The sequence below is a fragment of the Oncorhynchus mykiss genome, chromosome 2 (genome assembly GCF_013265735.2).
Source record: "Oncorhynchus mykiss isolate Arlee chromosome 2, USDA_OmykA_1.1, whole genome shotgun sequence".
Lineage (NCBI taxonomy): Eukaryota > Metazoa > Chordata > Actinopteri > Salmoniformes > Salmonidae > Oncorhynchus > Oncorhynchus mykiss.
Window position 1 is genome coordinate 68,027,318 of NC_048566.1, and position 26,354 is coordinate 68,053,671.

Sequence of the window (26,354 nt, forward strand, 5' to 3'; positions counted from 1 at the left end):
GGTAAACTGACATTTACTCCTGAGGTGCTGACCTGGTGGACCCTCTACAACCACTGTGATTATTATTATTTTACTCTGCTGGTCAAGTAGATTTAAGTCAAAACTGTAAATCGGCAACTCAGGAACATCCCCTGTCTTCTTGGTAAGCAACTCTAGTGTATTTTAGGCATTGTGTTTTAGGTTATTGTCCTGCTGAAGGTGAATTCATCTCCCAATGTCTGGTGGAAAGCAGGCTGAATCAGGTTTTCCTCTAGGATTTTGCCTGTGCTTAGCTCCATACTCATAACATGATGCAGCCACCACTATGCTGAAAAAAATGAAGAGTGGTACTCTCTAATGTGTTGTATTGGATTCGCCCCAAACATAACACTTTGTATTCAGGACGATACGTTAATTGCTTTGCCACATTTTTTGTAGTGTTGCTTAAGTGCATGTTTTGGAATATTTTTTATTCTGTACTTGCTTGTTTTCACTCTGTCAATTAGAGTAGTATTGTGGAGTAACTACAATGTTTTTTATCCAACCAGTTTTCCCCAATCACAGCCCTGAAACTCTGTAACTGTTTTAAAGTCACCAGCCTCATTGTGAAATTCCTGGGTGGTTTCCTTCCACTCCGGCAACTGAGTTAGGAAGGATGCCTGTATCTTTGTAGTGACTGAGTATTTATACACCCATCTACCAATAGGTGCCCTTCTTTGCGAGGCATTGGAAAACCTCCATGCTCTTTGTGGTTGAATCTGTGTTTGAAATTCACTGCTCGACTGAGGGACCTTACAGATAATTGTATGTGTGTAGTAAAGAGATGAAGCACTATTATTGCACACAGAGTGAGTCCATACAACTTATTATGTGACTTATAATTACATTTTTACTCCGGAACTTATTTAGACTTGCCATAACAAAGGGTTGAATACTTATTAAAGTTCACTTTGAAATTCTGGGGTATTGTGTGTACACAAGATTGTCACTAAATTCAGGCTGTAAAACAACAAAATTTGGAAAAAGTCAAGGGGTGTGAAAACTTTCTGAAGGCACTGTATGTTGGGTGTTCTTGAGGAGGCTGTTTCAAATGAGCCACTTTCCAGTTATACCGCTGTGTGGGAGAAGAGGTTAATTGCTTTGTCTCATGTCTACAGCGAGCTGTTTTTTATTCTATTACAGAACGAGTAATTGGTTGGGTCTCCAAATGGCAGCCTCTCTTATTCAGTCAACATTAAAAAGCCCAAACCAACTAAAAAGTGTCTTTCTACACTGCTAAATAAGTTATCTACTAGTACTGACATCACAATTAAAGTGAAGCTAGAAATGTTTTGTATAATTTCAGCCAGTAGTTTGGAAAGTAGCACTCACGAGACAAAACGGGTCCCCGGAAGTTGTGCCATAAGAGTACAAAGTCTTCCATTTCATATGACATGTTACGTCCAGCAAAAAAAAAGCATTTTCCTGAAATTTGTATGACATGTTACACATTTCAATTTGTACAATATCTTACACATTTGTAAGTGCTTAAGATCGTGTTTATGATTTTGCTGCTCCTGACGTAATATCTAATCAAATTACATGTTACATGCCCTTAACCAACAACGCAGTTCAAGAAATAGGGGGGTCAATGTAAATTGTCCGGGAGGCCATTTGAATAATAGTTCAGCAGTCTTATGGCTTGGGGCTGAAGCTGTTAAGAAGCCTTTCGGACCTAGACTTAGCGCGCCATCACCGCTTACCGTGCGGTAGCAGAAAGAAAAAGTCTATGACTTGGGTGACTAGAGTCTTTATTTTTTATTTTTTTAAATGTAATTTTACCCCCTTTTTTCTCCCCAATTTCGTGGTATCCAATTGTTAGTAGCTACTATCTTGTCTCATCGCTACAACTCCTGTACGGGCTCGGGAGAGACAAATGTTGAAAGTCATGCGTCCTCCGATACACAACCCAACCAAGCCGCACTGCTTCTTAACACAGCGCGCATTCCAACCCGGAAGCCAGCCGCACCAATGTGTCAGAAACACCGTGCACCTGGCAACCTTGGTTAGCATGCACTGCGCCCGGCCCGCCACAGGAGTCGTTGGTGCGCGATGAGACAAGGATATCCCTACCGGCTAATCCCTCCCTAACCCGGACGACGCTATGCCAATTGTGCGTCGCCCCACGGACCTCCCGGTCGCAGCCGGTTACGACAGAGCCTGGGCGCGAACCCAGAGTCTCTGGTGGCACAGCCCTTAACCACTGCGACACCCGGGAGGCTGACTGGAGTCTTTGACAATGTTTTGGGCCTTCCTCTGACACGCCTAGTATATAGGTTCTGGATGGCAGGAAGCTTGGCCCCAGTGATGTTGTGCCTTACGGTTGGATGCCGAGCAGTTGCCATACCAGGCAGTGATGCAACCGTTTAGGATGATCTCGATGGTGCAACTGTAAACATGTTTGAGGATCTGGGGACCCATGCCAAATCTTTTCAGTCTCCTGAGGAGAAAAAGGTGTTTTTGTTCCCTCTTCTTGACTGTCAGGGTGTGTTTGGACCATGATAGTTTCTTGGTGATGTGGACACCAAGGACCTTGAAACTCTCGACCTCCTCCACTACAGCCCTGTTGATGTGAATGGGGGCGTGTTTGGCCCTCCTTTTCCTGTAGTAAATGATCAGCTCCTTAGTCTTGCTCAGGTTGAGGGAGAGGTTGTTGTCCTGGGACCACACTGCCAGGTGTCTAACCTCCTCCCTATTTGCTGTCTCATCGTTGTCAGTGATCAGGCCTACCACTGTTGTGTCATCAGCAAACTTAATGATGGTGTTGGAGTCATGCTTGGCCATGCAGTCGTGGTTGAACAGGGAGTACAGGAGCGGGCTAGGCATGCAACCATGAGCCCCTGTGTTGAGGATCAGTGTGGCAGATGTGTTGTTGCCTACGCTGAGCTATCGTCAGTGAAAAGCATTCCCACATACAGTAGGTGTTTATTTTGTCCAGGTGGGAAAGGGCAGTGTGGAGTGCGATTAAGATTGCGTCATCTGTGGATCTGTTGTGGCGCAATGCGGATATACTAACTAATGAATGTGTGTATTTGCAGTATGTACTGCATGTATTGAATTTAATGGTGAGTCTTTTCCTAGTGAAGCTTGCATAACCACTGATGCACTGTTTTAAGAGCACACTTGACAGCATTGAGGGTAAAACACTATGCAGGCTAGGGCTACAACAAAAGATCCAAGAGACTTTGAACCTACAAAGCTGACATTATGAGGTTTTCTAGACAAAAATAACACTATACTCTTTTCCCTAAATCCTTCCTCCTGCCTTCCACACATACACAAGCCTAGAAAACGTTACCTCCCTTGTTATGAGTTGAGTCATTGCTCATTTGTATTCTACCCAAGCCACATTGAACTTGTATTACCAGTTTAATTGCGGGGAAAGAAGACTTATAATTATACACATGCTATAATGGATTGCATCCAATATATATAATGATAACATTTTGTGACGTTATTGTTTGTTTCGGTGTTCGGCAGCGTTCAGCCGTTTTTTTTTCGGCTGCTCGAGCTGAAGTTTGGTAGCCGAAGTCACCGTCCCTTTGTCGGTGATTGGTCAACAGTAGGGTTTCTTCAATTAAGTGTTTCTTTGTCATTCAACGAAAGACGAAAGACGGAATACTGCACCAAACGTCTTAGGAAGATGTAAAGTTGCGCGACTAAGCCCTCTGCAAAAACGTCAAAATGTATTACAGATTTCTCAAGGAAGTGTTACTGTATGTTGCTGCTACGGCGTCTCAAGAGCGACAAACAGTAGTACTGCTTCGCCTAGCCGAGTTTCCTAAAAACAAAGTGAACTGAGTATGCGGACGCCTTTACAGTGGTGCTTTCTGTTGACCTGATTACAACTACAGTGCATGGTACTATTCTGTACAACCTTGCTGCCATTGTGAATGCCCAGGAAATCACAGGAAACCCAGTGCAGCAGGTGTTCACAGTTTCATTACATCAGGCTTGGGTCAGCCTCTACTTGTTACCCAAATGTGCACCAAGGGCAGGAGAGGAGAGTGGTGTGTAATGATGGGGAAATAATGAGGCCTCGCTCTGCTCTGTAACTGGAGGCTCATGGTGCTTAGCTCCTCGTTATCTCTCTCTCTCTCTCTGAGCTACCAGGCCAATCCTCTCCTCACCATGCCACTGTGTCAGGGCTCAGCCATGAGACAATCCAACACACACACAACCGATTCACACACGCACACATACACACGCACGCACACACTCACACAAACTCACACACACACACACACACATCTGTATGCACGCAGACACACACAAACACCTATGCACATTCACGCACACACACATATACACATTCACCAATATACGCAAGCACACACGCTAACACACACACAGATACACAGTAGTGAGTGATATACTCAGGCCCTCCTCATGCATCCCAGCACTGCTATTCTATTAAAGTCCCTTTTTCTACAATGAACAAGCAGTTACCTCTTCAGGTCAAATCATTGATGATCAGAGACAAATGCTCATAACTGCATGGCAAAGTATACAAAAGCCATGGCTTATGCATCGCTAAGGCAAAAGCCAAGCCATACAACATTTTTACACATGATCCCAATCACATCAAGAGCCATACTTTCAGTTAGTGGACCATTTTTTTGTGACAAAGTTCACTCTGGGTAAATACACATCACATAACACACTGGCACAGAGAGATGCAGCAGGGGGAGCAAGAGGCTCTGAGCAACATGGCACAGTGGGGGCTCCCTCTGCATGGCTCCTCACGCCTCCTGCATGGCTCGTGCATGGCTCCTGTTGTAGTATTCCTCTCTTTCGCTCGATTGTCAAAATCCCTCACTCTCTTTCCTTCTCCGATTTAATTTGAGAGTTGGGAAACATAATATTCTGCCATCACAGAACAACAGCTAAAAAAGAACCTTGGGCTTGTTAAATTTTAATAAGGTTCTCCCGGCAACTCCACCCTCCCGTAATTGCTTTGTGTATTTCCCCTATGGGGACGAGCGCTCTTGTTTGTTATCAGCGTAGAGCCGCTGAATTCACAGACGAACTGTGCTGGCTCCCTCCCCATACACCCCGGAAGCCTCTCTCCTCCCGCTACCAGTAAAAAAAAAAAATCACACAATCACAAAGGAATATTCCAGTGCATGGCCTAATTATTATAGATTTCTTCAATTTTCCTTCAGTATTTTGACAAAATGCATGTAGCGTCTGGAAACTGCACTTAATTTGACTTGTGTTACAGGAAATGAGAGTCTGTCAGCCTGAATTGATTCATTTATTGTGTTATTAGGAATATTTTATTTACATTGATTCAGTTGGTTAACATGTTTAAATTCATGTGCATAGAGTAGTATATCAAATGCAATATGAACAGTATAAACTGTCATGTTGGTTGAGAGAAAAATAGATCCCTATCAACATTATGAGGGGTGGAGTAGCCAAGGTCCAGGCTGAGGTAGTGTATTCAGTCAGGACAGAAGCAGCCAATCAGCTGTCTTGACAGAGGCACAAAAGCCATTCCAGGGCAGAAAAATATGTGACCATTATAACACCCACTATCTGTTTAGGAACCAACAAAATAAATAATACAATCTGTTAAATCATACTCATTTGTGTATTTGCCAGGATGTGGAGACCTTGATAACTATCTGAGCACCAGAGTTAATTATCAAGAAAATTGCAATGGAGGTCTCTAAAGCCTTGTTAACATGAACCATTCTCTCTTAACACCTCCCTTTGCATGCATTGGTAGTGTTGCTAGAGACACCTTCCAGAAGAAGACCTCAGAAACCCAGGTGAGCTTATTCTGTGGCGATGAGGATTTCCATCCCCAAGGTTGTGTTTAACAGGAACCACATGAGCGCAACTGAGGTGCCTAATGAATAATAATGACGAATTTGTGCCTAATGAATGCTGTCAATGTAAACACTTGAAAACAAACCCACAGACAATGTCCTCGAACTTGGAGGTACAGCCAAACTGAATTTGAAGATGTTTTTTTTACTCTTGCCATTTTCCTCTCCATGAGAAATTGACACGGCCCTTTCGAACAGTGGAGGAAATTGGTTGTACCTATGACACAGAGAGAGACAGTCTTTTTACATGGCGGGGGCTGCATGGCTGGCGGGGGCTGTATGGCTGACGGGAACAGCGTCGTAATAGTAGGTGATCGTGATGGATCTGCTCACAAGGTACTGTCTCTGTTGTAGAAAATCATCACCCACCGCAAGGGCCAGGCTAACAGATGAGCTCCCACTCTGGCTGAAAGGAGTCATCCCTCTCCTACACCATTACCACCTCTCTCCCCTCTCTTCGCCAGGAGGCAAGCTCTGACCCCCCAAGACTGTGGAGCTCTGGACAGCTGTTGACAATGCCAGGACAAACTGCACCATGTCACTGTCTAATGAAGAAACGCTGAGAAAGAGGAGTAGACCTACAGATAACAATGCCACAGGAAAGACAGCAACAGGCAATTTAAAGACACGCAGACACTGAAAAAGGACTCAGAGAAACTGAGACAATCCTCTGTGTCTCAGGAGAGGGATTCTGCCATTTTTTCTCTTCACCTCTATTTTCAAATGAATTCAGTGAGAGCTGAATTAGTTATGCTGCGTGCACAGTGAGGGACGATATGCATATATGCACCCGAGCGCTTATAAAAGCTATTCAGAAATAGATTAAATGTATGTCTATATTTTGACAGAGAGCCAGCATCTATACGACAAAACCACCTACGGTGCGGCTGCCTGAGAAAGAATCCAACACCATCTCCTGCTTTACCTCTCCACAGGAATGAACTACTCGCAAAGACAAACTAAACTGCATTTATTTTATTTTATTTTTTTTATGTGTAAATATTTGTATGAACATAACAAGATTCAACAACTGACACATAAACTGAACAAGTTCCACAGACATGTGACTAACAGAAATGTAATAATGTGTCCCTGAACAAAAGGGAGGGGGGTCAAAATCAAAAGTAACAGTCAGTACCTAGTGTGGCTACCAGCTGCATTAAGTACTGCAGTGCAGCTCCTCCTCATTTAGATTCCGTCTCTCACAGTTGAAGTGTACCTATGTGAAAAATTACAGACCTCTACATGCTTTGTAAGTAAGAAAACCTGCAAAATCGGCAGTGTATCAAATACTTGTTCTCCCCACTATGTATATATATATATATTTGGATAGGGACAGGGATGTTCTTCTGATAAAGTGTTCAATTCCATGCTTGTGCTCCTCTGTAGGAGAAGGAGTTGGCCTATAGAGGTTTTTTATAGAGTGGGGCTATTCTACTACATTCTTACAGGGGCCATATGTAAAAAAATATATATATAATTGCATTTTCCACATGCAATTACTGTTCAGAAGAACTGTATAAAAAAAATCACACACCAATAAAGCACTTTTCTTCAAATTAAATGTTACTAAAAGTAATTAGGAAAGAAGTGGAGGACGTTCAACCAACGTAAGAAATGGAGGGCGCTCAACCATCGTAAGTTGAGGTGCAACCAAAAAATGTGATAATCATTCAAAAGGAAATGGCACAACACTCGCTGACCATTTTTTTGTATTTTATTGAAACAACTATTAATAGCTAATTATAAGTAATTAGGTCATTTTAAAATCATCTGAAACCTAAGCAGCTCAATAAATAATACAAAGATGTGTCAAATCAGGTAGTGCCAAATTCCAGTCTGAAAGAAGTATGCTTTGAATGCATTTCCCCTGTGAGCATCCAAGAGGAAAACAGAAGCCGTAGCTTTCAAACTATTTTGTAGCTTAAACCTTTCAAACATGCCACATAGGCGCTAGAAACGGCGAAAAAAACGCTAGAAACCACACTATAGAAAACCACAATAGTGAATGTAATTTTGGCACTGAATGTCGGATTTTGGCTGAGATATTTTTCCAGATCTTTTATGAATGTTCAGAATTAATCAAAGGGTCTAAACAGAAATGGCCAACTGAATAGCAGATTTCCCTGGTGAAACTAAAACCTTACTTCTCCACCTAATCATTCAGTATGGCAGCAGTACAGCAGTAGGCACTCCTTTTCACAAATTTGTTTTGAGCAATCTTAACATGTTGACATATTGATTGTCATATACATTGAGTGGACAAAACATTGCTTTTTCCATGACAGATTGACCAGGTGAATCCAGGTGACAGCTATTATCCCGTATTGTCACTTGTTAAATCCACTTCAATCAGTGTAGATGAAGGGAAGGAGACAGGTTAAAGAAGGATTTTTAAGCCTTGAGACAATTGAGACATGGATTGTGTGTTTGCAATTCAGGGGTCGAATAGGCAAGACCAAAGATTTAAGTGCCTTTGAGCGGGGTATGGTAGTAGCTGCCAGGCGCATACTGGACACTGAGGCATAATTGTATCTGCAAGTTCATCTATCTCTGTGGAAGTAGATTAAGGGCCTCATTGCCAAAATCCTGAAGTATTCCTTTAACAGCCAAGTGGAAAAACTTCCTGCCTGCAGCAGTAACACCCTGATCTGTCACTTATATGGTCAGGCCGCTCCAGCTCTGCTGAATGCCAGGCTCAGGGCCCACAGCACACACAGGCAGATCGATAGCCTTTCAGGAAGCCAGCTACACGCAGGTTCATCCCAGCTGGCTCCTCTGGCCAAGTTACTCAGCACTTTCGGTGTCCACTCAGGAGAGACGGACCTGGGAGCACATCCAACTGCTCTGACTGCCATCAGGTGGGAAAACACAGGTAAGGCAGATCTGTTAACAAAAGGTTATTCTAACAACTCTCCGATCACATCCATCATTATCCATGGCTTTCGATGTGTACATTCTGTTACATTCAATGTCTTAGGAGCCTTCCCTTCATGTGTTGAACTCTAGAAAATGTAAAGGACTTCTGAAGCGGAGGTTTCCAAAGGGAAAACCAGCCACGTCGCGGACACTGACCAGGATCTCTTTACCTCTACCTTACCTGACACCCTAAACAGGAAGCTGAAGAAATATGGCTTGGCCCCTAAGACCCTCAGAAACTTTTACAGATGCACAATTGAGAGCATCTTGTCGGGCTGTATCACAGCCTTGTACAACAACTGCATCGCTTGCAACCGCAGGGCTCTCTAGAGGGTGGTGCGGTCTGCCCAACGCATCACTGGGGGCACACTGCTTGCCCTCCAGGACACCTACAGCACCCGATGTCACATGAAGGCCAAAAAAATCATCAAGATCATCAACCTGAGACACGGCCTGTTCACCCCGCTATCATCCAGAAGGTGAGGTCAGTACAGGTACATCAAAGCTGGGACAGAGAGACTAAAAACAGCTTCTTTCTCAAGGCCATCAGACTGTTAAATAGCCATCCCTAGTCGGCTACCACCCGGTTACTCAACCCTGCACTTTAGAGGCTGCTGCCCTATATACATAGACATGGAATCACTGGCCACTTTAATAATGGAACACTAGTCACTTTTATAATGTTTACATACTGCTTTACTCATCTCATATGTATGTACTATGTATATTCTATTGTTCTGTATTTTAGTTAATGCCACTCAGACATTGCTCGTCCTAATATTGATATATCTTTTAATTCCATTCTTTATCTTTTAGACTTGTGTGTATTGTTGTGAATTATTAGATATTACTGCACTGTTGGCGCTAGGAACACAAGCATTTCGCTACACCCGCAATAACATCTGCTAAATATGTCTACGTGACCAATAACATCTGCTAAATATGTCTACGTGACCAATAGCATCTGCTAAATATGTCTACGTGACCAATAGCATCTGCTAAATATGTCTACGTGACCAATAGCATCTGCTAAATATGTCTACGTGACCAATAGCATCTGCTAAATATGTCTACGTGACCAATAATATTTGATTTGGAATGTTTGATACCGGACCATTCATTCCATCAAATCAAATCAAATTGTATTGGTCACATACACATGTTTAGCAGATGCTATTGCGGGTGTAGCGAAATGCTTGTAAATTCCAGGCCTTACAATGAGCGTGTCCTCCTATAGCTCCCACCAGCCTCCTCTGTTCTGAAGTGAACTTAGAACCCAATCTCCTTTCAGTTAGCTCAGGTCACACTGTGTAATTAATTAGGGAAAGTGTTCTGTATTGACACTACCAGCCACTGACACATCACTCATGTTTGAACATGTAAAAACTTTGGAGACCATTTGATGGAATGTGGTTGTCTCTTATTAAGAGGATATCAGAAATAATGAGTAAGGTATTTGTGATGGGTAGAACACAGTATTGTGCATGATTAAGTTTGAGGATAAACAGAAACATCTATGTGTGTGGCAGTTTTGTTGCATGCTCCCTACTGTTTGACTGAATATGACGTCACTACTGCAACACACACAGAGATCAAATGCAATATATTTTCCTATACGCCCAACAGCCCAAACAAAAGGGACCTTTTAGCTGATGCTGAAACAACAGGGGAGACTGAAGTACTAGAACTAATTGCCTAGTAGAGGTGAAAGACACCTGCAGGACTGATTGCTGATTGCCTGGCAGAGGTGAACCCCTATAATACAAAACCGCCCACAAATTAGCAAGACTGTTACACAAAGGTTACATTTACACAAGCAGCCCAATTCTGATCTTTTTTTAACTAACTGGTCTTTTGTCCAAACAGATCTGTTCACGTAAGATCTTTTTCAGAGCTGATCTGATTAGACTAGTTAGTAAAAAAATATCAGAATTGGGCAGCGTGTGTAAATGCAGCCATATACTGTAGGCCTGAAACTAATCCAAGCCCACAACGATAGTCACAAGTACTGAGCACAGGCAATTCCAACAGCAATGATTAAGTAGGCTATTATGTAAAAGACAGCACTACGCTTACATGTACGCATCCTCACAAGCAAACACAAGCACGCACACTCTTGATGAACCGATGGAACCACATAGTGAGTGCTTGTTAGCTGATTCAGAGAGGGGAATGGGGATTGGAACTGTTATCCTGTGCATAGTTCCATTCCATTCCTTTTTTTATCCTGAAAAATTCCAGAGTCCTTAACGATTACAAGCATAACGTGATGCCGCCACAACTATGCATGAAAATATGTTGTATTGGATTTGCCTGAAAAGCTTTGTATTCAGGAAGAAAATTTAAAGCTGCAATATGCAACTTTTTGGCCAACAAAATTCACGTAGAAATGTGCATTATAGATCTGTAATTCCCATTGAAGGAAGTCTAAGCAAGTCTGTTCTATGTGCGCTATTTAAATGCTTCCTGTTACGTTTTTGTGTATTTTACTTTTGGTTTTGTACACCAGCTTCAAACAGCTGAAAATACAAACGTTTTTTTGTTATGGAAAAGATATTTCACAGCGGTTTAGATGGTTTAATGATTCTCTACACTATACTTGATTGTTTAGTCACATAAACGAAAATTAGGCAAACCTATAATTCTAGCAAGCAGGAAAATGGCGGCGTGATTTCTGCATCTTTTTTTTGCCGTATTACTTTAGTGCCTTGTTGCAAACAGAATGCATGTTTTGGAATATTGTTAATCTGAACAGGATTCATTATTTTCAAATCAAATCAAAGTTTATTTGTCACGTGCGTCGAATACAACAGGTGTAGACTGTACAGTGTAATGCTTACTTACTGGCTCTAACCAATAGCGCAAAAAAAGGTATTAGGTGAACAATAGGTAGGTAAAGAAATAAAACAACAGTAAAAAGACAGGCTATATACAGTAGCGAGGCTATAGAAGTAGCGAGGCTACATACAGACACCGGTTAGTCGGGCTGATTGAGGTAGTATGTAAATGTAGACATGGTTAAAGTGAATATGCATATATGATGAAGAGAGAGTAGCAGTAGCGTAAAAGAGGGGTTGGCGGGTGGTGGGTGGTGGGACACAATGCAGATAGCCCGGTTAGCCAACGTGCGGGAGCACTGGTTGGTTGGCCCAATTAGGGTAGTATGTACATGAATGTATAGTTAATAAAGTGACTATGCATATATGATAAACAGAGAGTAGCAGCAGCGTAAAAAGAGGGGTTCGGGGGGCACACAATGCAAATAGTATGGGTAGCCATTTGATTACCTGTTCAGGAGTCTTATGGCTTGGGGGTAAAAACTGTTAAACCTTTTTGTCCTAAAACTAGACACTCCGGTACCGCTTGCCATGCGGTAGTAGAGAGAACAGTCTGTTACTGGAGTGGCTGGGGTCTTTGACAATTTTTAGGGCCTTCCTCTGACACCGCCGGGTGTAGAGGTCCTGGATGGCAGGCAGCTTAGCCCCAGTGATGTACTGGGCCGTAGTGCCTTGCGCTCTGTAGTGCCTTGCGGTCGGAGGCTGAGTGATTGCCGTACCAGGCAGTGATGCAACCAGTCCAGATCCTCTCGATGTTGCAGCTGTAGAACCTTTTGAGGATCTGAGGACCCATGCCAATTCTTTTTAGTTTCCTGAGGGGGAATAGGTTTTGTCATGCCCTCTTCACAAATGTCTTAGTGTGTTTGGACTATTCTAGTTTGTTGGTGATGTGGACACCAGGGAACTTGAAGCTCTCAACCTGTTCCACTACAGCCCCGTCGATGAGAATGGGGGCATGCTCGGTCCTTCTTTTCCTGTAGTCCACAATCATCTCCTTAGTCTTGGTTACGTTGAGAGATAGGTTGTTATTCTGGCACCACCCAGCCAGGTCTCTGACCTCCTCCCTTTAGGCTGTCTCGTCGCTGTCGGTGATCAGGCCTACCACTGTTGTGTCGTTTTCACTCTGTCAGTTAGGTTAGTATTGTGGAGTAACTACAGTGTTGATCCATCCTTAGTTTTCTCCTGTTACAGCTATTAAACTCTGGCAGCTATTAAATATTTGCTTCATGGTGAAATCCCTGATCGGTTTCCTTCATCTCCAGCCACTGAGTAACGATGGACACCTGTATCTTTGTAGTGACTGGCTGTATTGATACACCATCCAAAGTGTAATAACTGCACCATGCTCAAAGGGATCAATGTCTGCTTTTTTTTTACCCATCTACCAATAGGTTGCCTTTGCGAGGCATTGGAAAACCTCCTTGGGGAAGGGAATTAAATTGTAGACCAGTTATCTAAAAGAGCTTTGAAACAAGATATGATTGATATTAATGTTCCACTGGGTAGAGGTGAGGCCAAATGTAAGATCAGAGCCATTTTGATAGATATGTGGCAGAAGAGATGGGACTCTGAGCACAAGGGCCGGCATTTAGATGTCCTCCAAAGAAAGGTCAGTGGAACAAGATTCAAAGGTCAGATTAGGAAGGAAGAGGTGGTGTTTGCTCAATTGTGCTTAGGACATTGTACATTGAACTCGTCATTACATCTGATTGGCAAGCATGTGAATGGTTTGTGTCTGGAGGGTATGGTCGATGAAACAGTGGAGCATGTGTTGTTATATTGTTGTAAGTATGTTAAAGAGAGGGAAAGATTGAAGTGTAGGGTCATTGGACGGGATTGGGGGTTTTGGAAGGGATTTAGGGGATGGGGGAGGGTCTATTAGAAGTTAGTAATTTTCTCAGAAGTACTGAGTAAGGTAGGAGGATTTAGAAATGTTGTAAACCGTGATTGACCACACACTCCAGCACAGTAGGTGGCGGCATGCACCTTTAACAATGTTTTTTGCGGACTGCCATTATATATTAGAAGAAAACCTCCTTGGTCTTGAATCTGTGTTTGAAATAGACTGGGGGGGCCTTACAGATAACTGTATATGTGGGTTTAAGAGATGAGGTAGTCATTCAAAAATCATGTTAATAAATACTATTGCAAACAGAGTGAGTCCATTTAACCTGTTATGTAACTTGTTCAGCAAATTTTTAGGCTTGCCATATTCAAGGGGTTAAATACTTATTGACTCAAGACATTTCAGCTTTTCATTTTTTATAAATTTGTTAATCCATGTTAAATTCAGTCTAACACAAATGGAAAAAGTCAAAGGGTATGAATACTTTCTGAAGGCTCTCTAACTGGTTTGTATGTGTGGGGCTTTAGCTGAGATTGTTCCATGTCATTCATAAAGATTGCTCATGAAGGAAGTTGGGTTGCGCGCTTCCACACCAGTTTCAAGTCCTGTGATCCACACATCTACAGGAATGATTTTCAAGTTATTTTGTTTCCTTTTTTTAGGAAATTGATTTCCCTTTCTAGGTTAGTTTGTGCTGTTTCTAGTTCATGGAGTTGCCCCTCTGTCACATTGGCCGCTGTCTCCAAACGTTCCACTTTATTTGAGTAGGTATTCACTTTTGAAGTGAGCCGGGCAAGAGATTCATTTATTGGTTTAAATTGCAAGTCGAGGGCAGAGGTCATTTCCTCATAAACAATCTCTCAGATAGTAGTGGCCAACTCTTTCTGTTTTCGGTTGTTGAGAGCCGCCATGTTCCCACAGGTGAATTGTGAATGGAAAGATGCCAGGTACTGGAGTGAAATAAACCTGCTATTGTACCCTGTAATACAGTAAATGTCCCACACCATAATGTGATGGCATACAGTATGTTGAAAATGATTTGAAAATAACTCCGTTAATAGTTATTTTGCTAAAGAAAAGACATGAGATAGTCACTTGTTTCAATGCATGCCACCGGAACCGGAATACCGGAACCGGAATCCCTTTTGCACTCTTTGACTCTCACTGTCCCCTTTCCTCCCACCCGGCTCAACCTTCCCCTCCAAAACTTCCGGAGGACCAATCATCCTTCTACTCCCTCCTCTCTACCTTCTCGTCTTCTGTATCCGCTGCTAAAGACATTTACTATCACTCTAAATGTCAAGCTTCTGCCTCAAACCCCGGGAAACGTTTCTTCACTTTCTCCTCTGTCTTTAATCCTCTTTAAATAAAGGTTGACGACATCCAATCCTCATTCACTGAGCCCACTGATCCCTCTCACACAGAACTACCCTACGCTTTGACCGCTTTCTCCTGTCTCTTTCCAGATTAAATCCTGTGACTAGTGATGTTTGGCCGCCCAACAACCTGCCCAATTGACCCCATCCCCTCCTCCGTTCTCATTCCTGATCACTGGCTGCGTCCCCTCTGACTTTAAGATGGTCAAAGTCACTCCCCTCAACCTCAACAACTACACGGTGTTCCCCCTCACCGTAGAGAACATATCTTTGGCCTAACCCAGGACAACACCCTGTCATTCTCTGCAGTGACTCGCTCCTGCAGGTTCACGCTCTACAACATCCATAGAGTATGACCTTTCACCACACAGGAAGTGGTGCAGGTCCTAATCTAGGCACGTGTCATCTGCCTTCTAGACTACTGCAACTCTCTGTTGCCTGGGCTCCCTCCTTGTGCCATCAAACACCTGCAACTTATCCAGTATGTCGCAGCCCTCCTGTTGTTCAACTTTCCAGAAGTTCTCCCATGTCACTCCGCTCCTCCGCACACTCCACTGGCTTCCGGTCAAAGATATGTCATCTTCAAGACCCTGGTACTTGCATACGGACCAACAGGGGGAAGTGCCCCTCCTTACCTTCAGGCTATGCTCAAACCCTACATCCCAACCCAAGCACTCCATTCTGCCACCTCTGGTCTCTTGGCCAGGAGGGTAGCTCTGCTCAGCCCAGTCAAACCTCTTCTCTGTCCTGGCATCCCAATGGTGAAACAAGCTTACCCCTAAAGTTAGGACAGCGGAGTCCCTGCCCAGCTTCCGAAAATGTCTGAGTATCTTAAATAACTCTCACGCCCCTCCCGACGCCCCCCTTCCCCTGCCTCCAAAAAAGGCACTTGTCTTTTCCTACTAGCACTGACTTTGCTGATCAATACTTTATTGAGGGAAAATGTACTTGATATGATTGTGATGTGTTGTTGTCTCACTCTGTATCTGGAGATGAATGCACTAATTGTAAGTCGCTCTGGAGAAGAGTGTCTGCTAAATGACTAAAATGTAAAATGTATCACGAGCACAGCATGGATTTAATCCTTGCTTTTACATGGTGGTGAAGCTACGTACAAAGATGACAGCTACTTTAATCCAAACCAAATGCATCAGGAATACATAACGAGTATCATGTTTTTACTATAGTAAAATATTTGGGTAGAGAACACTCTGTAGCACCAGCTGACTTCTGAATGTGAATTAATTTCAGGAGCAGAACAGAGGCAGAACGCTGGACACAGGAGGTTAGTAATTGTGACAGTTTGTATATGCACAGAAATTGCAAGACTTTAAATACTTATTCAAAGCTGCAATTAAAAAGCTCATGTTACTAATTGGTGAACATCCTCCTTGAATTAAACATGTTTGGTTATTGTTCCCCAGAGTGTTTATGTGGATGTTGTTTGTTAGTCCTAGCAGATGTACGACGATTTGCATCAGAAATGTAAATTTGTCTGGTAAGTAGGTTAGTGAGCAGAGAAGAAAAAGGCGATCACTGCAGATTCTTCTAAAGAAAGCCGATCAGAGCAGATCAAATGGTAGCCAACTGTGTGGTGATTGCTGGCATGGTTGGCCCTATGCTCCGGATGCTTCTGTGGACACGCACTCCAGGCTTTGTCTCTCACCCGCCAATGGTGCCAGCTCTCAGCTAGCTGCAGGTGTGGCAGCCTGGCAGGAAGGTGGAAAAATACTTCCCTGCTTCCTCTCCACCACAGTATAGTATACATTGTACATCTCTTCCTGCTTCCTCTCTCCTCTCTCCCTCCCAAACTTCCATCAGCAGAGTCCGTCACATGCTGCCCCACATAGCAGTACTGCTCCGGGTCAGTGTGCCTCAGTAGGTCAGTGTGCCTCAGTAGGGAGAGGGACAGGCCTGGTTATACCCTTCAAACACAACAGGATCATTCCCCGCCGACACCTATTATTTTCTGAGGGAAATACTCCCTCACACCATAATGGCCTCCCCTGTAATTACCGTCATTTGTCAAAAGCACACCTGATTTATAGTCAATTAAAAATACACCGGAAAAGAGGCTGTGGGTCCTGCTGAAACAGAGGGATGTGATTAATGTAGCACAATTACTACAACCATGAGAGTGGAATGATCTGGATATGAATCCTGCCATGCAGAAAACATTGGGAACCCCAGTCCCCGAGTCACCCACGTCCTACAGAATGCACCCAGAGTTAGAAAGTAGAGCAACAGTATGAGAGTTCAGCTATTCAGGTTACACTAACAGTTAAAAAACGAGTGGAACATATGATCCATGTTAAAGCCTACTATGACAGTAGGTTTATCGAGTCTTATAGACTATTTTCAAAGCTAACTTTTAAGCAACAGTTGGCTTTGTAGCAAACCACTCCTATTTTAAAGGTCCTTCAAGTCAAACTTCATGTTGACAAATGCAGCATGAGGCAATGCAATGGAACTACTGAAAAACGACTACTTCCAGCAGCACCAGAAAAGCATACATGAACTGTATGGGAATGCAGTTGAAGTTCTGTGAAGAGGAAAAACAGACAGAATATAAATTGCAAATCTCCTCTTTAATATTCAACATGATAGAGGATTTTGTTGGGGGTGAATAGGTCTCAAGATTGGCTGCGCTTATCAAATGAACAAATATATCTTGAAAGCTTCAATTTGTGTGTCTGTCGTTCCATGAACATGCTACCAGGGCTGGCGTTATGGGGCCTGAGCTGCCCTACAGTACCTCCTTGCCTGTCCAAATAAAATCTTTTAAATCTTTTAAATATCATTTATTTGACCGAGACGAGCGCTGACAGAAAGACACATCAATCTCAGATAAAGCATCCGAGCAAAACAGCGCCCCTCTGTCTCCGTATATTTAGACCATGTATCTGATGCAAAAGGACAAAAGGAGTATGACATGTCATACTTTAAATGGCCAGATAGTATCAGATACATGGGTTACATATAGAAAACCGGAGTGGCGCTGTTTCGCTCGCTAGTTTCAGCAGAGAGGAAGTGACGAAGCACTCTTGCCAAAATCTGTCCTGAATATGCCCAATGCGTTTCTATGGGCATAATATGCAGATCTAAGCTTATCGTCTGCATTCCCACCTTCGGGACAACAACTCTCATCGTTAGGGCGGATACATGAGCATCTCATCTCAAATACAGATCTCTGGTTTCAGGCAGAGAAATTGTACAGATGGGTGCTGGGTTCCCCTAAAGTAAATGTATGTTTTGTCAAAACTATATAATTACTCCTGTCTAAATAAAACCAGTCAAAATACTTTACCAGAGGGCTTGACCCAGCCACAGAACATCATTAGCTTCTTAAATTGTTTTTGCTTTGGATTGTTTCAAATCACAAGTTAGTGCAAAGGCCTATTCCTATTTGGGAAGCCAGCAATGTGTGCAGCTCGAGTGGCAATATGCCTAGCTGCTTATTCACTTTATTTACCTAGGTACGTCAGTTAAGAAAAAAAATGTTATTTTACAATAACAGCCTACCCCTCTCCTAATCCAGATGACACTGGGCCAATTGTGTGCTGCCCTATGGGACTCCCGATCACCGCCGGTTGTCTTACAGCCTGGGATCGAACCAGGGTCTGTAGTGACACCTCTAGCGCTGAGATGCAATGCCTTAGACCGCTGCGCCACTCGGGAGCCCAAAAAGTTGCTGCTGTCAGTGACAATCTGACAGATAATGTGTGAAGATAATGTGTCTTGAGTATAATTTGAAATGTTGAGACAGGAAGGGGAGGGGTATGTGGGAAGATATGGGCGTCTCTCTCCAGAATGCATGCACTCAGCTCTCCCAAACGCACTCAGCTGTCTCCCACCTATTCTTGCACATTCATTGTTTCATTGTGTGAATTGTTTGCCCTTTGATTTATTTTGATCCATTCCAGATGACATATGTAACCAGTAGGCCTAGTAAGTTTCTGTCATTTATTTAGCCACCAATGGATCACTGTATAGGCTAACAATGTGTTGATATGGCAACGCCTGGTGCTCTTAAATTAGTTGAAATTTAACTTTTAGATTTGTATCATTTTAATTCAGATTTGTATAATTAACCATGTGACAATTTTGAGAAACTAAAACATTATTATTGAAATGAACCTGTTCCACAAAAATGCACACAACTAGCATGCAGATAGGTAGAAATTATAGGATAAATTGTAAGCTTCCCCAAACTTGAAACTCACGAGCTGCCCTTTGTTCTTCCTTATAATACACATTAACAAGCGCGTGCACACAGGATATCCCATAACAAAAAGCAGGCCCGCCTATAGAAATCAAATGCCTGTCCAACTGATTAGGTCTGGCGCAGGCCCAGCATGCTACTGAGACTGTGTTGGAGTGTATACGTGAGTGTGTGCCTGGAGCACAAGGACAGAGCACTTTATCCTGTAAACTGAGAAATCTTGTAGTGGAGTCTCCAGAAGTAAAAATAAAACGGATCAGAGCATATTCCAATGGATGCCAAGGGAAGCAAGGCTTCCCCAAATAAATTTATTAATGGATGCCAAGGGAAGCAAGGCTTCCCAAAAAAATGTATTCATGGATGCCAACCAGATTACTTTTTCTCCGTATTCCCCAAGGTGTCTATAGCATTGTGACGTAGTTTTACGCATTTATGTTGAAGAATACCCGTAAGCGGCTACATTGCGCAACTGGTCACCTGATGGCTCCCAGAGTGATTCTCGCGTAAAATACAGAGGTAGCCATTATTCCAATCGGTCCTACTGAAAAAACAATTGTCCCGGTGGATATATTATCGAATAGATATTTGAAAAACACCTTGAGGATTGTTTATAAACAACGTTTGCCATGTTTCTGTCGATATTATGGAGCTAATTTGGAATATTTTTCGGCATTTTCGTGACTGCAATTTCCGGGCGATTTCTCAGCCAAACGTGAAGAACAAATGGAGCTATTTCGCCTACAAAAATAATATTTTTGGAAAAAAGGAACATTGGCTATCTAACTGGGAGTCTTGTGAGTGAAAACATCCGAAGCTCATCAAAGGTAAACAATTTAATTTGATTGCTTTTCTGATTTCCGTGACCAAGTTACCTGCTGCTAGCTGAACAAAATGCTATGCTAGGCTAACGATAAACTTACACAAATGCTTGTCTAGCTTTGGCTGTAAAGCATATTTTGAAAATCTGAGATGACAGGGTGATTAACAGCTAAGCTGTGTCTCAATATATTTCACTTGTAATTTTCATGAATAGGAATATTTTCTAGGAATATTTATGTCCGTTGCGTTATGCTAATTAGTGTCAGTCGATGATTACGCTCCCGCATGCGGGATGGGGAGTCACTAGAGGTTTAACAAACTTCCAGACAAGCTTCAATGCCATACAACTCTCCTTCCGTGGCCTCCAATTGCTCTTAAATGCTATTAAAACTAAATGCATGCTCTTCAACCGATCGCTGCCCACACATGCCCGCCCGACTAGCATCACTACTCTGGACGGTTCTGAATTAGAATATGCGGACAACTATAAATACCTAGGTATCTGGTTAGACTGTAAACTCTCCTTCCAGACTCACATTAAGCATCTCCAATCCAAAATTAAATCTAGAATCGGCTTATTTCACAACAAAGCATCCTTCACTCATGCTAACAAACACACCCTCGTAAAACTGACTATGCTACCGATCCTCGACTTCGGCGATGTCATTTACAAAATAGGCTCCAACACTCTACTCAGCAAATTGGATGTAGTCCCAGTGCCATCCGTTTTGCCACCAAAGCCCCATATACTACCCAACACTGCAACCTGTATGCTCTCGTTGGCTGGCCTTCGCTTCATATTCGTTGCCAGACCCACTGGCTCCAGGTCATCTATGTCTTTGCTAGGTAAAGCCCTGCCTTATCTCAGCTCACTGGTCACCATAGCAACACCCACCCTTAGCATGCGCTCCAGCAGGTATATTTCACTGGTCATCCCCAAAGCCAACTCCTCCTTTGGCAGCCTTTCCTTCAAGTTCTCTGCTGCCAATGACTGGAACGAATTGCAAAAATCGCTGAAGCTGGAGACTTATATCTCCCTCGCTAATTTTAAGCATCAGCTGTCAGAGCAGCTTACCGATCACTGCACCTGTACACAGCCCATCTGTAAATAGCCCACCCAACTATCTCATCCCCATATTGTTATTTATTTTTGCTCTTTTACACCCCAGTATCTCTACTTGCACATCATCATCTGCACATCTATTAATCCAGTGTTAATGCTAAATTGTAATTATTTTGCCACTATGGCCTATTCATTGCCTTACCCCCCTACATTTGCACACACTGTGTGTCACGCCCTGACCATAGAGAGCTGTTTATTCTCTGTTGGTTGGGGCGTGATAGTGACTAGGGTGATTAATGGTTTATGTTGGCCTGGTATGGTTCCCAGTCAAAGACAGCTGTTTATAAGTGTCTCTGACTGGGGATCATATTTAGGCAGCCATTTCCTCATTGTGCTTTGTGGGATCATGTCTACGGATAGTTGCCTGTGTGCACACCAGTAGCGGCACATTTCGTTTGTGCTTTATTGTTTCTGTGCTTTGAGTTTTCTCTTCCTAAATAAAAGGATGGAAACATACCACGCTGCATTTTGGTCCACTCCTTATAACGATCGTGACACTGTGTATAGATTTTTCTATTGTGTTATTGACTCTACATTTGTTTATTCCATGTGTAACTAACTATGTGTTGTTATTTTTGTCACACTGCTTTGCTTTATCTTGGCCAGGTTGCAGTTGTAAATGAGAACTTGTTCTCAACTGGCCTACCTGGTTAAATAAAAGGTGAAATAAAAAAATACGCCATTGACAGAAACTTGAAATGTTGTGTCATTGTCCTCCGGTAACTAGCTAGCCAGCTAGCTAAAATTGGCCCTTTCCTAAATTAGCCATGTATGTAGATGGATTTGGACTTGTGGTTTTACTTAATTTTCCGCACTGGACAATGACTATAACAGCGATTCTGACACAAGCAATAATTCATACATTGTTGTGCCCCTGGCCTGAAAGGATGGAAGTTCAATATGCAGCTAGATGTAGAAGGACAATGTTAACTACCTAACTTTGCCCATGAATGGAAGTTAGGCTAGCGAGTAAGTATTTTAGTCAGGTAGCCTAGGACAACAAAAAATAAAAGCGTGTACTGTATGACAGAGTGATAAACCGTTTCATCAACATGAAAGAGAGGAGGATGACATTGGCGTTTCTGTACAAGCAGGGTGAGACAACATGTTTTTCTACTTGCATGAACGCGCACACACACATAAATCAGAACCTGATTACATGACCTCGACCCATTTGAGATGGTTTGGGATGAGTTGGACCACAGAGTGAAGGAAAAGCAGCCAACAAGTGCTCAGCATATGTGGGAACTCCTTCAAGACTATTGGAAAAGCATTCCATGTGATGCTGATTGAGAGAATGCCAAGAGTTGCAAAGTGGTCATCAAGGCAAAGGGAAATATATTTGGATTTGTTCACTTTTTTGGTTATTGGTTATTATTTGGTTATTACATGTGTTATTTCATAGTTTTGATGTCTACACTATTATTCTAAATAGTAAAAATAAAAACTTGAATGAACAGGTGTGTCCAAACTTTTGACGGGTACTGTAGGTTGTTGTACTATTGCTTCCTGCTTCCCCCCCCCCCCCCCCCCCCCCCCAGTGATTTTACCCACGATTTTATCAGACTCCAAGTACTTTTAAATTGTCTCGATGATAAAGTCAGTGAACACAGGGATCCTGCCAGAGAGGAGGACTTAGGTGCTCAATACACTTAATAATCCATGGCTCAGAGCCAATAAGGAGAGGGCTCAATCATCTATCCTCAGTCCACTGTCTAATCTGCATAGGAACAGTCGCTCATAATGCCAACTGAGGTGTGGGCCTACCTACTTTAATACTGCCAATGAAGGTTCAAGACAGTTTTACAGCACCTTCAGAAAGTATTCATACCACTTACTTTTCAACAGCATGTATTTAAAATAGGTTAAATGTAGATTTTGTCACTGGCCTACACAGAATACCCATACATTTAAAGTGGAATTATGTTTTCACATTTTTTTAACAAATTAATTACAAATGAAAAGCTGAAATGTATTAAGTCAAGTATTCAACCCCTTTGTTATGGCAACCCTAAATAAGTTCAGGAGTAACAATTTGCTTAACAAGTCACAAACTAAGTTGAATGGACTCACTCTGCAATAATAGTGTTTAACATGATTTTGAATGACTACCTCATCTCTGTACCCCACACACAGATAATTGTCTCTCAGTCGAGCAGTGAATATCAAGCCCAGAATCTACCACAAAGACTAGTAAATGAGACAATTCTGTATTTAATTTTCAATACATTTTGCAAAAATAAAATAAAAACATGTTTTCACTTTGTAATTATGGGGTATTGTGTGAAGATGGGTGAGATTTTTTTTATTTTTATAAATGTTATATTCAGGCTGTAACACAACAAAATGTGGAATAAGTCAAGGGGTATGAATACTTTCTGAAGGCACTGTACAGTATGTGTACTGTTGCAGCAATGAGTACAACTTTATGACATGCCATGGTAACACTTAACTTTTTTTTTCACAAGTCAGACACATGGTTTTCAAAATCATGTGAAGTTTCACATGACTCAGACATGGCTCACATCAACACCATCATCCCAGAAACATCCCAGAAACACTAGACCCACTCCAATTTGCATACCGCCCCAACAGATCCACAAATGACGTAAACACTCTATTGCACTCCACACCGCCCTTTCCCACCTAGACAAAAGGAACACCTATGTGAGAATGCTGTTCATTGACTACAGCTCAGCATTCAACACCATAGTGCCCTCAAAGCTCATCACTAAGCTAAGGACCCTGGAACTAAACACCTCCCTCTGCAACTGGATCCTGGACTTCCTGACGTGCCGCCCCCAGGTGGTAAGGGTAGGTAACAAAACATCCACCACGCTGGATCCTCAACACAGGGGCCCCTCAGGGGTGCGTGCTTAGTCCACTCCTGTAATCCCTGTTCACCCATGATTGCATGGCCAGGCACGACTCCAACACCATCATTAAGTTTGCCGACAACACAACGGTGGTGAGCCTGATCACCGTCAACGATGAGACAGCCTATTGGGAGGAGGTCAGAGACCTTGCAGTGTGGTGCCAGGACAACAACCTCTCACTCAATGTGATCAAAACAAAGGATATGATTGTGGACTACAGGAAAAGGAGGAAAGAGCATGCATCCATTTTCCTTGACAGGGCTGTAGTGGAGCAGGTCGAGAGCTTCAGTTCTTTGGTGTCCACATCACCAACAAACTATCATATTCCAAACACACCAAGACAGCTGTGAAGAGGGCATGACAATGCCTATTCCCCTATTCTGGCACCACCCGGCCAGGTCTCTGACCTCTTCCCTATAGGCTGTCTCGTCGTTGTCGGTGATCATGCCTACCACTGTTGTGTCGTCTGCAAACGTAATGATGGTGTTTGAGTCTTGCCTGGCCATAGAGTCATGGGCTGATAGGGAGTACAGGAGGGGACTGAGCACGCACCCCTGGGGGGCTCCAGTGTTGAGGATCAGCGTGGCAGATGTGTTGTTATCTACCCTCACCACCTGGGGGCGGCCCGTCAGGAAGTCCAGGATCCAGTTGCAGAGAGTGGGGTTTAGTCCATGGATCCTTAGCTTAGTGATGAACTTTGAGGGTACTATGGTGTTGAACGCTGAGCGGTAGTCAATGAATAGCATTCTATGGTGGTCTATGGGACTATGGTGGTCTGCTTGAAACATGTTGGTATTTCAGACTCAATCAGGACATATTGAAAATGTCAGTGAAGACACCTGCCAGTTGGTCAGCTGCAGTGAAAACATGTTTTTCTCCTCATATTTGAAGGTGGTGTTAACATGTGAACCCTAAATGTAATACATGTGAAAATATGGTTTCACATGTGACATTTAAGCTCAACATGTGAAAACAGCTATCTCATGTATGGGTTTTCGTAAAGGAAGTGTGGTACAGCACATTCGGAAAGTATTCAGACCCCTTCACTTTTTCAATATTTTCTTACGTTACAGCTTTATTCTAAAATGGATGAAAAAATGTTTTCCTTCACCCTCTACATAATGGTAGAGCAAAAACAGGTTTTTAAATTTTTGTGCAAATGTATTAAAAATGTAAAACAAGAATACCTTATTTACATAAGTATTCAGACTCGAAATTGAGCTCAGGTGCATCCTGTTTCCATTGATCATTCTTGAAATGTTCCTATAACTTGATTGGAGTCCATCTGTGGTTTATCCAATTGATTGGACATGATTTGGAAAGGCACACACCTGTCTATAGCCATGAGGTTGAAGGAATTGTCCGTAGAGCTCTGAGACAGTATTGTGTCGAGGCACAGATCTGGGGAAGGGTACCAAAAAATATCTGCAGCATTGAAGGTCCCCAAGAAAACAGTGGCCTCCATCCTTCTTAAATGGAAGAACTTTTGAACCACTAAGACTCTTCCTAGAGCTGGCCGCCCAGCCAAACTGAGCAATCAAGAACCCGATGATCACTTTAACAGAGCTCCAGAGTTCCTCTGTGGAGATGGAAGAACCTTCCAAAAGGACACCCATCTCTGCAGCACTCTACCAATCAGGGCTTTATGGTAGAGTGGCCAGACGGAAGCCACTCCTCAGTAAAAGGAACATAACAGCCCGCTTGGAGTTTGCCAAAAGGCACCTCAATGACTTTCAGACCATGAGAAACAAGATTGTCTGGTCTGATGAAACCAAGATTGAACTCTTTGGCTTGAATGCCAGTTTCTGCAAGAAACCTGGCACCACTGTCTCTAAGGTGAAGCATGCTGGTGGCAGCATAATGCTGTGGGAATGTTTTTCAGCGGCAGGGACTGGGAGAAAGTAGTACAGAGAGATCCTTGATGAAAATCTGCTGCAGAGCGCTCAGACTGGGGCGAAGATCCACCTTCCAACAGGACAACGACCCTATGCAAACACAGCCTAGACAACGCAGGAGTGGCTTTGGGACAAGTCTCTGAATGTGCTTGAGTGGCCCAGCCAGAGCCTGGACTTGAACCTGATTGAAATACCTGAAAATAGCTGTGCAGCAACGCTCCCCATCCAACCTGACAGAGCTTGAGGATCTGCAGAGAAGAATGAGAGAAAATCCCCAATACAGGTGTGCCAAGCTTGTAGTGTCATACCCAAGAAGACTTGAGGCTGTAATCGCTGCCAAATGTGTTTAGCAAAGTACTGAGTAAAGGGTTTAAATGCTTATGTAAATGTGATATTTAAGTTTTTTTTTATTTTATATACATTTTGCAAAAATTGCTTCATTATAGGGTATTGTGTTTAGAGTGGTGAGAGGAAAAAACTATTTATTACATTTTAGAATAAGGCTGTAACGTAACAAAATTAGGAAAAGGTCAAGGGTTCTAATTACTTTCTGAATGCACCATACATCTCAAATCAATACACTCTT

The 26,354-nt window shown here is 42.8% G+C and overlaps 1 protein-coding gene across 2 annotated transcripts in view; it reads right to left on the reverse strand.

Moving 5' to 3' along the window:
* cdh13 (cadherin 13, H-cadherin (heart)) overlaps window positions 1-26,354 on the reverse strand; it is a 526,708-nt gene that overhangs the window by 361,132 nt on the left and 139,222 nt on the right. The gene's annotated exons all lie outside the window — the stretch shown is intronic.